Source organism: Hipposideros armiger, unplaced genomic scaffold (genome assembly GCF_001890085.2).
Source record: "Hipposideros armiger isolate ML-2016 unplaced genomic scaffold, ASM189008v1 scaffold_69, whole genome shotgun sequence".
NCBI lineage: Eukaryota > Metazoa > Chordata > Mammalia > Chiroptera > Hipposideridae > Hipposideros > Hipposideros armiger.
Window position 1 is genome coordinate 105,918 of NW_017731419.1, and position 16,801 is coordinate 122,718.

At 51.0% G+C, this 16,801-nt stretch overlaps 1 pseudogene; it reads right to left on the reverse strand.

Annotated features, from left to right (window-relative positions):
• Positions 1-7,231: 7,231 nt before the first annotated feature.
• Positions 7,232-8,782, reverse strand: LOC109382737 (40S ribosomal protein S13 pseudogene; annotated as a pseudogene).
• Positions 8,783-16,801: the final 8,019 nt, after the last annotated feature.

Genomic DNA, 16,801 nt, shown 5'->3' on the forward strand with positions numbered 1-16,801 from the left:
ATCCGCTCCCCGAGGACAACAAGCAACAACCAAAACACCGGCAGTAGCCACCATGTGCCGGGTTCCAGGCACTTCACACGCCCAGCATACTGACTCCTTTAATGCACACGACAAGCCCGACCGAAGCGCTGTTACGATCCTCTCTTTATAGATGAGCAAACTGAGGCACAGAGGGTTAAGTCACGTGCCCAGGGTCCCAGGTGGAGCCAGGCATGGGACCAAGGCAGTCTCATCGACAGACAGCAGTGTCCAGATGGACGTCTTCTCCCACTGTAAGTCCAGCTTACTCCCACGGGGGCTGGTGGAAAGGGCTTATTTGTAAGGCTGGGTTATGGATAGCCCCTGTGCACTGCTGCAAGGGAAACCTAAGTCAGTACCTCCTCCCACCCCCACACCCCCAAAATGGTGCCAAATCCAGACATTAAGACAAACAGAAAACTACCCACCCACAGACAAGCATCACTTAATCCTGAAAAAGTTCCTCCCTCCTCCCCCTGAGAATCTCCCAAAAGAATTCCAGCCTAGAATGGTAAACCATCCCAGCAGAAAGGGACCTTTCAACACCCCCTTTTGAAGGAAGGAATGTAAGAGAAGGAACAGCAGCACCCTAAGCTCCCTGATATGCCTCCCAGGCCACTGTTACTGTTATTACCACGCTCCCAGCTCTGGGCGGGCAGGGGCTCCACCCAACTGTCCCCCAGCCCAGGCCTGGACTCCAGAAGGAGCTCAGAGAACTGAGAACCACCATGGTCTCCCGGCCTAGTTCCTTCTGGGGGAACTGCACAAAGGGTCCCCTGCAGGAAAGCCTGCATCAATAACATGGTCTGAGATTGCACCATAAACATTTCCTGCAGGCTAGTCGGCACAGCTAGTCTTCAAGTTTCTCAAGGACGAGAACCTCACAGACGTTCTTCTGCTTTCAGAGGCTCCAGGAAACCCCAGGCTAACCTGGACAAAGGAGAGACGCTTAACCAAGGAAGCCACATTCTCAAGTGCAGAGAGGCCCCACGACTGGGCTCAGGGAAGCCCAACTGGCTGTGCAAATCCCTTACACTCCCTGCGCCTCAGTTTCTCCATCCCTCCATCTCTGCGCCGCTGAGAGGATGAAGTGAGATGAGGTAGCAGGAAGGACCCCATTAAAAATTCAGTGAAGGGGCCGGCCGAGTGGCTCAGTTGGTTAAGAGCTCGCTCAAGAGTGTGAGCTCTGAGCAACAGGGTCGCCGGTTCAATTCCCGGCCCGAACTGAGCTGCCGCTGAGCTGCCAACAGGTGGCAGGATGGCTCAGCTAATTAATAAATAAATAAATAAGTAAATAAATAAAGTCAGTGACTATTACAGCGATGATAGACACAGGTTCACCCCCATTTTGTTCCATAAAGTCATGTGCCTTTTCACCACCTCCTGCAACACAGGTTCAGCCACAAGGAAGAGAAGAGTGGGAAGATGACAAGGAGCTGGAGGAAACACAGAAAACGTGAACAAAGGGAACTGGGGTCAGCCAGCATTTCCAAACATGGTGCTGTGAAGAACTAAAACCATTAACAATCACCCAGCGTTTCCAACCAACAGCTTTATTTCTCTGCACCCCCTCTGAAGTTCCTTCTGGGCATCTTGAAAAAGCCACAAAAGAGGGTGTGAGGGAGCTGTGGGGTTGCTCCAGCGTTAGGGGAAGGGGAAGGAAGGGGGTGGTAAAAGAGAACAAGCCAGGTCCCCAGTGGGAAGAAACAGGAGAGTGACAGGAACACAGCACCACAGAGAAACAAGCTGAGTCAAAGGCCCATCTGTTGACTAGTGAGCGGGCCCGCCTAGCAAGGTGCACCAAGGGTTTGAAGGGGTGGCCCTTCTGTTTACTTCAGGGAGCCCGGCAGGACCAGGCTCCAAACACCTACTGACGCCACCAACGTACCACGCCCCCCGGGAGCACGAGGCGTTACAGCTGCTAAAGGCACGACTCAGCCTTGCAAAGAAAAGTATCCCCAGGACAAGACGGCAGCAGCTGGGCCCCTGTGAAGACAACATGAGGTCCACCTTACTGTCAGAGGTGCCCAAGGAGAATGGACTGGCTCTTTGTGTGGGTCTCTAGGTGGGCAGGTTGGACCCATTCTAGAAGCTAAACGAAAGGAACCTGCCCCGCTCTCGTGCCTGTTTCTCCATCTGTAAAACAAAGGGCTGGATGGATGAGATATCTCCAACATCCCCTCCGGCTCAAAGATTTTTATGAGGCCTGACATTCAACTAAACAACTCATTCTGGTCCACTCGGGTCAGCCTCTCTGGCGCTGACACTGCCCCAAACATTCGCAGCGGAGCCTCAAGTCATTTTCAAACATCTCTGGACTTTTTCATTGGAAAATTCACAAACAATTAATCATCCATCAGAAGAGGAGCACTGCACCCCAGATTGTGAATGTCGAAAACATGACGTGTGCGTCCACATCACCTCCTGAAGCCACTAAAATCGCACCAGCATTCCCACCAAACACCAGCAAAGGGCTCTCCCCAGTCACCCTCTCACGGGTGGCAGCATGTTGCACCCAATATAGAAGTGTTGCCACCAGGAGGCGCTGCCCCAGAAAATAATAAAGGAGAGAAGAAACAAACAAACAAAAAAAACTATTTTTGGCGTTTTCTTTTCTTTCTTAAGCTTAAGTAACAAAATGTCTAAAGCTTCCCTAACGAAAACATAAAGTGGGCTTCCTGAGTCTGGTGGAATGACTTAGATGACTTCTTTCTTCTCTTCGAAGCCATTATTTTGGCCGGAAGAAGGCAACTCAACTCTGAGGGCAACAACCCTTTCAGAGAAATTAACACTCGACGCTGGATTTCCCTCAGGATGGTGGACACCATAACTTGCCCTGAACCCCCCTGTTTAAAGGCAGAGGGGTCCCCAGGGAGGGAAAGCCAATCTGCAAGTCCAGCAGGAGGACCCAGCAGAGTCTCGGCTGCAACTGTTTTATGAGAGCCTCCTAATTGCCGGGCAAAACATACCAACCAGATGACAAGCCTCCTGCTTTAGCCACACACACACACACACACACACACACACACACACACACAGGATGACACAAATACAGCCAGACCTCAGTAAAAAGGGTGCGAAGTCTTACCTGGGCTCTCCCAGGTCTTAGAGGACTGCAGGGGGAGCTCCGGCACCTCACACCAGAATGAGACATCAAGAACACGGCAAAGGTCTCCACGTTTCTTCAGTGTCGAGGCACGTTTTCCACCAGTGTGTGTATCTGCGGTACAACGTTCAAGTGCCCTTTTCTAATATCCCACAAATCTTCAGACCCATTTCAAAGCCCTGGCTTTGAGTTCCTCCTGATTGCCTCGTGAATTGGGCATGTCTTGCTGACCATGGAAAGCTTGCTTCCCTCCTGGGGAAGCCGGCCTGAGAGAAGGCAGCCAACTCCATCCCCTGACCAAGGAGGCTGACCCAGGAGCTGTTCCATGCAAGGTGCGCCCCTCTGGCTGCTGGGAGAAAAAGCGCCTTCAGTGCTTGCACGGGGCAAAGGAGCACCAGACCCTTGGGACAGGCATGAGGGTCACAGAGGTGCTGCCAGCCCAGCCCGTGCAAGCCAGATCAGACTGGCCACTTGCTCCTCGCACCAGGAGATAAGGAAACCCAATTGTTCAAGTCTCATGTTTGGGGGACCCAGCAGGGACGAAAATGCAAGTGGAGCCCAAGAATGAGACCTACCCAGTGGAGGCGCTGCATAACAAAAGGTTTCCACCTAGAGTTTGCAAAAGGCTGGGGGAGCCAGGTTCTCAGGCTTTCATTGAGCACAGGATTTAACTCACAGCTTCAGAGGCAAAGCCACAGTTCCGAGGCACACCTGACCCAACACTGGATGCTTCTGTAATGGATTAAGAATGCCATCCAATTGAAACACCCCAAGTCTCCACCATTGAGCACCACGAAGGGAGGAGGCACCAAATAGAGGAAGGCCATCCTACACCACATGCATTTGCCCAGCACCTCCTCTGCACCAGCCACTCCCTTTCTCTGGAACCCCAGGCGTAGTACCCCCACCTCTCTGCACATCGATCCCCTTTCTCAGACACGTGGCCCAGAATCACCACCCTGGCCAATTCTCAAGGCTGGTGCGAGGCTCTAATGAGACAGCAAATCACCACATACATGCCAAGTATTGCTACTCGCTTCACATCGTCTTAGCCTAGTAATATGCAATGACGGCTTCAGGAGCTGCACACGCAGGATACACAGAGGGTGGTCTGCAAACATACAAACGTTGGTGTCCACCACGAAGGGAAGGGGACGAAGGAAGAAAAACACTCCAGTCCAAAAGTAACCTCCAGCCACAGGCAGACAGCATGGATACCCCAATTTCCCAGGTCCCTCCGCCACCTTTAGCAACGCTTCCACCGCGTCCAGGGCGGCCAGAGGTTTCCCCAGCGGGGTCACAGTGCACCTGAGAGCCCCGGTCCGGTGCCACACCGCCCATACTGGCCACCGCTTCCCTCGAACACAGCCGGCGGCCACCACAGCCACCTGGCTCCTCGGACTCAGTGTCCCCGCGCACCGCTCCTTCCCGTTTTGCTCTAACCTCCCAAACCAGCCGCTGGGGCTGAGCTAGGCTCAGGCCGGGGGGTCCCCGGGTGCCGGAGCCCCGCTCCTCCTTACCTGCACAGCTCAGCGAAGGCCTGGAAATTCAGCTTCTTGATTTTCTTCTCGCTCAGCCAGTAGCCAACTCTCTTCCCTTTCAGAAAGGTCTGCATCTTCCTCCTCGGGGGGCAGCTCAGGTCCGGAGGAAATCGCCCACAGGCCGAGTCTGGCTGCCCGGCGCGCGCCGCGAGCGTGCGGGCACCTCCTCCCGGCGGCGGGGACGCGGAACGGGGCTCCAGGCGCGCAGTCCTGCCGGGAGAGGCGGGCCGGGGCGGGCCGGGGCGGGGCGGACAGCCTGGGGAGGGCGGGGCGGACGCCCGGGCGGGGGGAGCGGTGCTCAGCGCGGCGTGCCACTGGCTGCTGCTGCTGCGCCGGGGCCGCCCCCGCCGCCCGCGGGACTCGCCGGCGCGCAAGTTCGCGAGCGCAGCACCAGGGCCAGGCCCGGAGCAGAGAAGGGAGGCCCCAGCTCACCGGCGACGCCCAGCCCGCCTCCCTCCGGCCGCCCAGGGGCGAGCAACCTGCCCTCGGGCGGCAGCGGCAAGGGATTGGCCCCCGCGCGCGGTCCGCGCGCCGCTCCCAAGTCCCTCCTCCCGCCCGGCCTCGCCAGCTGGCCCGCCCTCCGAGCCCCCGGCGGCGCGGACGGCCGTTCCCAGCCGGGCGCGTGCCCTTCCCGGCGCTCTCGGACTTCGGCTGGGCGCACGCAGCCGCCCGCGCTCCCTGCCCCGCCCCGCCGTCCTCACCCGCTGCCCACACTTCCTCTTCGTCCTCGTCCCCGCGCGCACTCGCCGAGCCCGGCCCAGCCGCCGCCGCCGCCGCCGCGCTGACCCGGCCGGCCGGCCCGCTGGACCCGCCGGGGCGGAGGAAGCGCGGCCTCGCCGGCCGCCAGGGGGCAGCACTGCCCGCCGCCTCTTAAAGGCGCCGCACCTTCCCCGCCTAGTAATTTGGTGCTTGTTTGTGTCCTGGCTCAGGCTGTTGAGCTTGGGGGCGGTGGACGCGGGACTGGATTTAGGGGGGGCGGGGGGGGGCTGGTCTTTGCCAAGTGTTTTTACTTTTTAAAGGGGTGAGAGGAGTCGTGGTGTGGGCATTTCCTGCCGTTTTTTGGGGAGTGATCGAGCCACTGAGTTTCATTCATCAAAAGCATTTCTGTACCCTCAGCAGTATTCAGCCCCTCCCCCAAGGTAATTCATAGGAACCGCAGCGGGGGGGCGGGGAGGGTGGGAGATGCCGACCTTTCAGTGAAATCATTTCTCTTCCCTCGAGGAGACAGACCCAGGTCCAGGATAGGGGTCCCTGGGGCGGGGACATGAACACCCTGGGGCCTCTCGGGCTTAGGACGTTGACTCATACTCTGGGTCCCCTTCAACAGAGGGGATAAAGGGGCGACCGGGACTAGAAGCATCAAGGATAAGAACGTAGAACACTTTCAGGAGACCCTTTCCTTTTGGGGTGCAGGTTAGTGGCAGCCTCATTGCCCTTGATTCACAACCCATCTACCCTGCCCAAACCCTTTGGGGCAGTAGGAAAGCACCCTGCCTTCAAAGCACTCAGGGTCTGAGAGAAGTGCACGTCTTTCCCAGGCTCGGGCATGAAGAATAAATGGGAAGGGGGGACCTCAAAGTTTCAGGGAAGGGAGACATTTAAGCAGGCGTTGGAATAGAAGGAAGATTTTCGCAGGCCTGAGAAGGGGGAATAGTTTGAATTGAGGCAGGGAGAAATGAAAGAACCATGGTGTTAGTGGTGACACTCTCCTTGACCAAACTTAAGTTCATTCTTTAGGGGCATGCCTTCTGCCCCAAATCACAACCTCTTTCCCCACACCCCTCCTCCCTTCTTCCCCATGGTTTTCCAAGTTGCAACTAGGTGAGGCTTCCTCCGCGCTGGGACTTAAGGAGTGATCACACATGTTCGCTATTGCCACCTCTCAGGTAGACCATGCGGACTTGCTGTGTGATCTTACAGGCCACTTAGACTTCCTGAGCCTCGGGTCCTCCATCTTACCTCCCGAGGTAAGCCCTGCCTCACAACTATTTCAAACCGCAACAGAGCTTTGGCGATGAGGTCTAAAACATACAGTGTTATGGGGGTGTAGTGGGGTTGGCAAAGGAGAGTAGAGATGTCTCTTGCTGTAATGGGAAGAACGGTCTTTAGCTTCAGAAAGACCCGGGTTGGGTCCACAGTATCTCCAAACACTGTAGCAAATATACTGGCAGCCGTTCTGGGTTCTGTCTGCATTCGGAGGAAGCCCAACTGCCTCTAACAGTGCACTGGGTACAGACGTGCTCAAGAACACCGACTGAATAAATGAAAGTCAGGTAAGTCCCCCCAGGTGGTCCCTGACCTCTCTGAGGTAAGAGGTGCAAAGGTGGGAAACTCCAGAACAGAAACCTGGACACATCTACATTCCCTCTGGGAGGCAGGCGAACCACTAAGGCAGCGGTTCTCAACCTTCCTAATGCCGTGACCCCTTAATACAGTTCCTCATGTTGTGGTGACCCCCAACCATAAAATTATTTTTGTTGCTACTCTATAACTGTGATTTTGCTACTGTTATGAATCGTAATGTAAATATCTTTTTGTTTTCCGATGGTCTTAGGCGACCCATGTGAAAGGGTCGTTCGCCCCCCAAAGGGGTCGCGACCCACAGGTTGAGAACCGCTGCTAAGGGATTAAGTGAACTATTATGTGTTTGTGACATGGAGTCACCTCAGAGAGGATTCCAGAGCTAAGAGAGGAGCAGCAGTAGAGGGAGGGTCTTGGGGAAGAAGGGTGCTGCCAAGGGGCAGAAGTGGGCCACCTGGGAAGCCCTTCTAACCTCCTGGGGGAGAAGGAGGCTTTGGGAGGCAGACAATGTAGGGACTGAGAATTCAGAACTCCGATTCAGCTTATGGACTTGAATTCTAGCTGTGTGACCTTGAATGAGCTTCTTTTTTTTTTTTTCTAGTTAAACAATGATTTTATTGCTTGAGTACATAGACAAATTTATGCGACCAGGGCAGAGGCCGTGGATGACTCGTATTTCCAATTGTAGGGGAGGACTCATTTGGTCTTATAATATCGAGCCAACCGGTGAATACGGCTCTCGATCAGAATCAGACGGAATTTAGCATCCTTATCCTTTCTGTTTCTCTCAAGATGCTTTCGAACGGCAACAGCTCTCTTAATTAAATGGTAGAGATCCTCAGGAAGATCAGGTGCAAGTCCTTTGGACTTAAGAATTCTCAGGATTTTATTGCCTGTCACAAAACGTACTTGTGCAACACCATGCGAGTCTCTCAGGCTCACAGCGATTTGTGAGGGAGTCAGCCCCTTCTTAGCCAGTTTGTAGACCTGCTCCTTCACATCATCAGATGTCAGCTTCAGCCAGGTGGGGACGCTGCGGCGGTAACGGCAGAGCCGACTGGGACAGGCCCTTCCCGGGAGCACGCGTGCGACCCATGATGGCGGTGGTCAGGCAACGAAAAAACGTTGAATGAGCTTCTTAACCTCTCTGAGCCTTGCTTGCCTCATCTGAGAATCATAATATGGTGTCCATTAGTAGGAGACTGGTTAAGTAAATCATAGTATATCTATTCTGCAACAGTTTGGCACAAGTAGTTACATGTGCTAATTCAGGATGCAGCCAGGTGGGCATGACCCGTTATCTCTGTGACTATGGGGGAGTTAATAAATCTGTCTGAACCTCAGTTTTGTAATCTATGAAATGGGAATGACTGTCAAACCTACTTCATAAGATTGTCAAGAAGTTTAAATGAGTGTAAATTTATAAAGGACGAAATTTGTAAAGGTTTATAGATTTGCGAAGGCTCTAAATTCATAAAGGACTGTATCAGACATGCTTTATGAGTTGTTTGCCACCACTGTGCTGTTGTTATTACATCATCCATACAGTGGACCCCCGGCCACCATTAAAATAATCAAACAGGATAATATCCATTCATTCACTAAATATTTATTATGCGCCTAATATGTGACAGGTATTGTTCTAGGCATTATAGATACCATAGTGATGAAAACTGCAAAATCTCTGTCCCGGTGGACTTATATTTTCATGGGGTGGACAAAGAACATACAAAATAAGTCAATAAATAACATAGTATATTAGGAAGTGATACATGTTACAAAAAAATAAAGAGGGCCGGCCGAGTGGCGCGATGGTTAAGAACTGGCTTGGGACGCCAGAGGGCCCCGGTTCGGATCCCACATATGAGGGCCAGTGACACTGCCCCCCACAGCTAAGATGCTGAACAACAGCTCAACCTGGAGCTGGGCTGCCGTGAGTTGCCAGCGTCGGCGTAGGATGCAGCCCCTGTGGCAGTGGGTTGCCATGGGCTACCATATGTAGCCAGCAGCCAGCGTGAGCGGCCAGCAGCCGCAGTGAGCGGCCGTCCAGAAGCCGGCGACTGATCTGCCTCGCCCAAGGAAGAGCGCAATGACGGTACCAACTTGGGCCAGTGAAGCAACGTCCTCCACAACTAGACTGAAGAACAAACTGACAGCAACTTGTCTGTTCCCCTTCCCCCAATTCCCCAGCACTGTTCCCATCCCCCCAATTCCCCAATAAAAATCTTTAAAAATAAAGGAGAGCAACTTGTCTGTTCCCCGTCCCCCAATTCCCCAATAAAAATCTTTAAAAAAAATTAAAAAGAAAGCATACAAAGGGAGACAGGAAATGGATGGTGATCTTAATCGAGTTGTCAGGGTAAATCCCACTGGAAGATGACATTTGATCAAAAAGGCAACAAAGGTGAGCAACCAAGTCCTGCAGGTATCTGGGGTAGGAGCTCCTGGGCAGATGGACAGCAAAAGCCCTAAGGTAGCCAGGGTGGGCTCGGGCCTACGGTTGACGAGGGACAATCAGGAGGCCAGAGTGGCTGAAGCAGAGTGAGGAAGGAGAAGAGAGAAAGGCCAGATCATGCCGCTGCAAGGATGTTGCCTTTTACTCTAAGCAAGACAGGGTTTCACGGAGGACCACAAGACCTTGTCTAGTTTTACCAGGATGGCTGCTGCTGTGTAGAGGAGAGGCGGGGCGAGGGAGCAAGGCTGGAGGAGAGAGACTAGTTAGGATGTTGTGATAATCTAGGCAGGCAATGATGGTGGCTCCGATCCAGACAGCAGTGAAGGTGGCGAGAAATAGTCAGATCCTGGATATAGCTTGAAGGAAGCGTCAATAAGATTTGCTGGTAGGTGGGATGTGGGGTTTGAGAGCAAGAGAGAAGTCATGGGTGTCTGAGGTTTTCAGCTTGAGCAACTGGAAAAATAGAGTTACCAACCATTGAAACGGGGTAGATGGCCGGAGGTGAAGGTTTGGAAGCTTAAGCCATCAATTCTGGTTTGGACAGACTGGAATTGAAGCTTCTGTCTGACATCTTGAGTGGAGATGTCAAGTAGGCAATTTGATCAAAGATTCTGGAGTTCAGGGGCATGACTCAGGGTAGAGATATAAAATCGGAAGGTATCAGTGAAGCTATGGTACTTAAAACCACAAGACTAGATGAGATCACCAAGGGTGTGAATGTAGACCCAGAAGAGTTCAAGGTGGGGGCCCAGCGGCATGACAATGTTCACAGGTCCGGGAGGAGTGGAGGGGCCAGAAAAGGAGGTGAAGAGACAGGAGGAGAACCAGGAGAGGACTAGCCCTGGGAGCCACACCAGAGAAGCAATCCAGCAATTGGCTGTTGGGGTAAGAGGAGAACTGACAGGTGGCCTTGGATCTGACAACCAGGGAGATGACTGGTGGCCTTCGTAAGAGCAAACATGGAAGAGTCCCTCAGACATGTTAAGTCAAAACAACCAAGGGTAATACAATATGGATGGGTAGGTTGTGTCAATGTAAGAACATCTAACCTGTAGAGAATTTTTAGAAAAATGTATTTAAGCCAAACAGAGGATACGCCTGGAAGCAAAGTCTCACCAGACTAATAAAAATGCTCGCTAGAATGACAGTGTGCGGGTTTGGGTTTCTTTTATGCACTTGTGATTAAGAGGGGAAGGGAAGGAGAGTAAATGAAGGTGGGAGGAAGCAAGGTGGGGGTTGGCTTACAGGATGGTTAACAAGGTCGTGCGCTCCCTTGAGGGTGCTTATGCCCCTGAGGGGTCTGAAAAAGAGGATCACTCAGCAGTTCAAAGATGTGTTAGCCTAGACACACAAAAGCAATGGTCAGAGCTTGCTTAAAGCAAAGATAAAACTTTTAGGGCTGGCAGAGTGGCACGTTGGTTAACAGCTGGCTTGGGACGCCAGCTCTGAGCAGCAGGGCCCCGGTGGGATCCCACATGAGGGCCAGTGACACTGCCCTCTATAACTAAGATGGTGAACGACAGCTCGACCTGGAGCTGGGCTGCCGTGAGTCCACCGGCGACAGTGTAGGCTGCAGTGGGCTGCCATAAGCTACCGTGTGTGGCCAGCAGCCAGCGTGAGCGGCGGGCAGCTGGTGTGAGCTGCCAAGAGCCCCCGTGAGCAGCCGTCCTGAGGCCGGCGACCGATCTGCCTCAGCCAGGAAGAGCGCAATGATAACACCAACATGGGCCAGTGAAGCAACGTCCTCTACAACTAGACTGAAGAACAAAAGGACAGCAAGTTGTCTGTTCCCCTTCCCCCGATTCCCCAGCACTATTCCCCTCTCCCAATTCCCCAATAAAATCTTAAAAAAAAAAAAAAGATAAACCTTTTACTACAGAAGTTATATACGTGACTCCTGACCATGACCTTCCCAGGTAGGAATTTATGATCAGCTCACCCTGTGAGGCTACTTTCCCTAGAATCCCTTTTTCATCCACAGCTGCCACTGAGCAAAAAAAAAGTAGGGGACCACATAGCCATATATATGTTTGTGTGGATAGAGAATGTCTCATTTCTAAAAAGATACACAAGAAACCATTGACAGTGCTTGCCTCTGAGTAGAGGAACTGCGAAAGGAGGCCCCTGGAGTGAGAGGAGTCTCATATGTCATTGTGTATTTGGTAGGTGATTAAAACATTTTTCATCAAACATATATTATTTTTTCAATTAAAAGCACTTATAAAAAAGGAAAACGCCTGGTTATTACGAAATGAGAAAAATACATGAAGTGCTGGCGCACAAGAGAAGTCTAGTAAACGTCGATTTCCTGCTGGAAGGGTTGGTTCCAGGGACACTCACAGAAAGGCATGCCTGTGCGTTTGGCTTGTCCTTCACCAAGCTGAAAAGGAACCTGAATTTTTTTTTCCAGTATACCTCTTTTTAAAACAACATTTTCCAATTGAACCAAATTAGCATTATCATACCTTAAAATACACAAAACAATTCCTTACTGTCGTCTAAAGCCCCATGTTTAAATACCTCTCATTGCCTCCAAACCTTCCCTTGACAAGTGGCTTGTCCAAACCAGGATCCAAACAGAAGTCTTGTGCTGCCTTTGGTTGCAATGTCTCTTGAGTTCTTATGACCTCCACCAGTGTCCACTGTGAAAGAGACTGGGTGGATTGTCCTGCAGAAGGGCCTGCCCCTGAATCGGTCTGGTTGCTTCCTCCTGGTGCCATTGAACTTGTTCCTCTACCCCTACATTTCCTGGAAATAGGAAGTTAGAGCCAAAGTCTTGATTAGATTCAGGTTAAAAGCTTCGAGCTAAAGTGTGTTACAGATGGTATTATGTATACCAGAAAGCACATAAGGTCTGGTTGGGCTAACATTTTTACATATACTGAGGGGGCCAAAAAAACGTATACACATTTTAAGAAAGGAAAAAAACTGTATTAAAATGACGCTGATGGTAACCACTTTGAGCACCTCTTGTAATTGCAGACGTCGAATGTGACTTGTATTCATCTTTGGTTATCGGTATCTATTGAATATTACAATTTTAATAGTTTTTTTTTCCTTTCTTAAAATGTGTATACATTTTTTTGGCACCCTCTGTATAGCCGCCCACATAACCACAGCCCTAATCAAGACAGAGAATGTTCCTCAGTCCCCAGCTGCCTCCATCACGTGCCCCCTCCCAGTTGCCCCCACACAAAGGAAGCCTCTAGTCTAACTTTCATTATGCAGGTGAGCTTTGCCTGTCTCTGTCCTTCATACAAATGGAATTTTATAAGAACTCTTTCACTCAGTATTATCTGTGAGATGCAAACATAGTGTGTGTATCGAGGTTTTCCCCCATTATTGTCTTATTTCATTGGACGAATGTGCCATCATTCTGTTGTCCATTCCTTTGCTGATAGACCTTTGGTTTTAACACCAGTTGATAATCTTGCCTGAATCCATGATTTCCTTGGAGGCTGCAAAACTAACTGATCAGACTTTAAAGTCGGCCGTCATCCCCCCCAGAAACAGTGGGATAGGAGAGATTTAAATGGACATTGCTGATCTAGTGGGAGAGAGATGATTCAGTTCAAGAGATATTCATTTAGAGCAGGGGTTGGCAAACTGCGACTCTTTGGGTAGGTACATTCCATCTCAAAAGTTTGCTGACCCCTGAAAGAGCCAATCCTGTCCCTCACAACAATTTAAAAATTATTCGAGAGCCATAAATATATTTTTACATAATCACTATTATGTGAATAATATCCTTTAAAAATGTTATAAATGAAACTATGATAGTTTTATTTTCATTTTCAATTTTACTTCAGAGCCACATGTTCGTGAGCTGCGGTTTGCTGACCCCTGACAGCTCTTCCATCTCAAAAGTTTGCCGACCCCTGATTTAGAGGATACACAGTGACTGAGCCCCTGAAGCTGGTTTCCAAAGAACTCCTCAGTGCGCTGCCATAAGGACATCTAAGCCACCCTGCAAACAAGGGGGTGTGCTCCCCATTTTACCCGACCCCCAGGGGGAGAATGTCCAGTTGAAGGTCACATGGTGATGGCAGAGCGGGGCCCGACCCCTCATGCTGGGTCTTCCCACTGTTCCCTGTTTCTGTGGGAAGGGATAAAAAGGGATTGACAGAAACCCTCTTCTCGAGACCTCAGAGGAAAGAAGAAAGGAGATGCTCAGAGAAACAAGGCAGTGCAATCAAGTTTCGAAATGCAGCTAGCTGCAGCGATGTGCCCTTTGTACAGGCCAATAAACTGAGGCAGAGGGCAGAAGCCAGCAGCAGCCAGCTATGCCTGCAGCCTGACCAAGACCAATTTCCTAGGACTACAAGGCCAGGGACTCTTTAGACAATGCTAGCTAGCTCTTTGCTCACACCATTACGTTCATGCCCAAAGCCAAAGCGGTGTAAAACCAGTGACCAGGCCTGTGCACGGGGATTTGTCTCCATGATAGCCTACTTCTGTAATATCTGTTCTCCTTCCAAGGCCTGGGAAATGTCTCTCTCAGAGCCATCAGCTCCCTCCATGCCAAACATTTAGTGACATTCCTTTAGTCCTCTGTGGCACTTAAAAACATAACTATTGACTAACTATATTAAGAAATGCCATCCACAGCCCACCCCTGGCAGCCCCAGGAGGCCCAGTGACGTCCACCCTTTGGGGTCATGGGGAAAGAGGCCCCTGCTGGCCTCTCGGGGCCTAAATTGCTTTTCCTGGCACAGCCCTGCCCTCTGGGCTCTGCCAGACAGAGAACTGCAGAAGGCCCTTCCTTTACGAGAACCCTAGGTTTAAAAGAAAAGAAACAACAAGCTCACAGCACATGTGCCTAAGCGGTTGATCCTTAACCAGCACTCCCCACCCCCTTCCCTTGGATCTAAAACATGGTTCCATGGACAGCAGTGGATCTCAAATACCAGTTTCTTCTTTTTTTCTTTTTTTAAAAAATTTTATTGTGGAACAGCCACGGTCATTGGTTACACATTGCTTCCATGCATAGTTGACTCTTTTTTTTTTTTTTAAAGATTTTTATTGGGTAATTGGGGGGATGGTAACAGTGCTGGGGAATTGGGGGAAGGGGAACAGACAAGTCGCTGTCAAGTTTTGTTCTTCAGTCTAGTTGTGGAGGACGTTGCTTCACTGGTCCAAGTTGGCACCATCATTGCGCTCTTACAGGGCGAGGCAGATCAGTCGCTGGCTTCTGGACGGCCACTCACTGCGGCTGCTGGCCGCTCACGCTGGCTGCTGGCTACACACGGTAGCCCATGGCAACCCACTGCCACAGGGGCTGCAGCCTACGCCGTCGCCGGCGACTCACGGCAGCCCAGCTCCAGGTTGAGCTGTTGTTCAGCATCTTAGCTGTGGAGGGCAGTGTCACTGGCCCTCATATGTGGGATCCGAACCGGGGCCCTCTGGCGTCCCAAGCCAGTTCTTAAACATCGTGCCACTCGGCCGGCCCCATAGTTGACTCTTTTAAGGAGGGCACAGCTCACAGGCCCATGTGGGGATTGAACCGGCAACCTTGGTGTTATCAGCACCATACTCTAGCCAACTGAGCTAACCGGACACCCCCTCAAACACTACTTTCAAGCAGAAAAGAAGCAACCCACATGTCACCTGAGCTCTCTTAAAGTATATGTTCTGATTCGTTGGGCCTGGGGCAGGGAGTGCCTGAGACCCTGCGTTTCCAGCAGGCAATGCCGATGCTGCCAGTCGACAGGCCACCCTGAGCCGCAAGACTCTAGAAACTATAATAACGCACTAGATCAGTGGTTCCCTGGCTGCACATTACAATCACTGAAGAGCTTTTGAAAACAAATAACGGCTCTGTACACCCCACCCCAGACCAGTAGATCAGAATTCTTGGGGGCAAGAAGGGGTGTGGAGAAAGAATCGGACTCAAAAAATAAACAAGCGTGGCACTTTGCATGTACCAGTGATTACAATGTGCAGTGGCAGGGAGGATAACTTTTAAATTCCTCTGCCTCTAAGTTCAACATAAAGAAATGCAAGAAATAAAAACAGTCTTCCCCAGGATATTGCATACATATGGGGATTGAGTGCTATTGCACTTTACCAGTATATGGGAAGAAATGAGTCACAAAATTATCATCATCATCATTTATAATCAGGTACCCAATATTCTTTACAGTTGAAAAAAACAACTGGAACCATGCATGCATTCATAAGGCTCCTGCAGTGTGCATATGGCATCCCATTCAAGCCTCATAACACCCTGTGCTGGGGCCACAGCTATTTCCTCCTATTTTACACCTGAGGAAACAGAGAGGCTGAGAGGTTAAGAAACTCCCCCAAAGGGCCAGCAGAGTGGCTCAGTTGGTTAAGAGCTCGCTCTGAGCAACAATGGTTCGATGCCCAGCCCGAGCTGAGCTGCTGCTGAGCTGCCAACAGGTGGCAGGATGACTCAGTTTAAAAAAAAAAAAAAAGAAAGAAAGAAAAAGAAACTCCCCCAAGGTCCCAGTAAGTGACTGGTGAGGCTGGAGCTGAACTCCCGGCTGACACCCCAAGCCCGTCCGGTAAATGGGGAGTCACCCAACTACACAGCCAGGCCAAACCCTACCTGCCACTCATTTTTGTACAGCCTGCAAGCTAAGAAAGGTTCTTGGGCTGGCTGGGTGGCTCAGTTGGTTAGAGCGTGAGCTCTGAGCAACAGGGTTGCCGGTTTGATTCCCACATGGGCCAGTGAGCTGCACCCGAGCTGAGCTGCTGCTGAGCTGCCAACGGATGGCCGGATGGCTCAGTTGGTGAGAGCACGTGCTCTTAACAAGGTTGCTTGTTTAACTCCTGCATGGGATGGAGGGCTGTGGCCACCCCCCCACAACTAGGTTGAAAGAGGCTACTGGACTTGGAGCTGAGCTTGCGCCCTCCACAGCTAAGGTTGCAGGACAACAACTTGACTTGGAGCTGACAGGTCCTGGAAAAACACAATGTTCCCCTTCCCCAATTCCCCAATTAAAAAAAAAATCTTAAAAAAGAAAAAAAATAATAATGGTCTTCATTTTTAAACGTTTGGAGGGCAGGGGGAAATCCAAAGAATAATAATCATGTCACGTGGAAATGATATGAAACTGAGATGTCAGCATCCACAAATCAAGCGTTACTGGCACACAGCCACACCCATTCTTTTCTGTCTTGCCCATGTCTGCTTTCCTCCTGCAAAGGCAGAGCTAAGTCACTGTGACAAAGACCGTATGGCAGGCAAAGGCTAAAATGTTTACTTCTGGCCCTTTCCAGAGAAGGTTTGCTGACCCCTGTTCTAAATGGTTACACTGTTTATAAATGCTCCACTTTTTTCTTTATACACTTAAATGAGTATTGTTTTTATCCACAAACTGCTAAATTAAATTCAAGCATGTCTAAAGTTGCTTT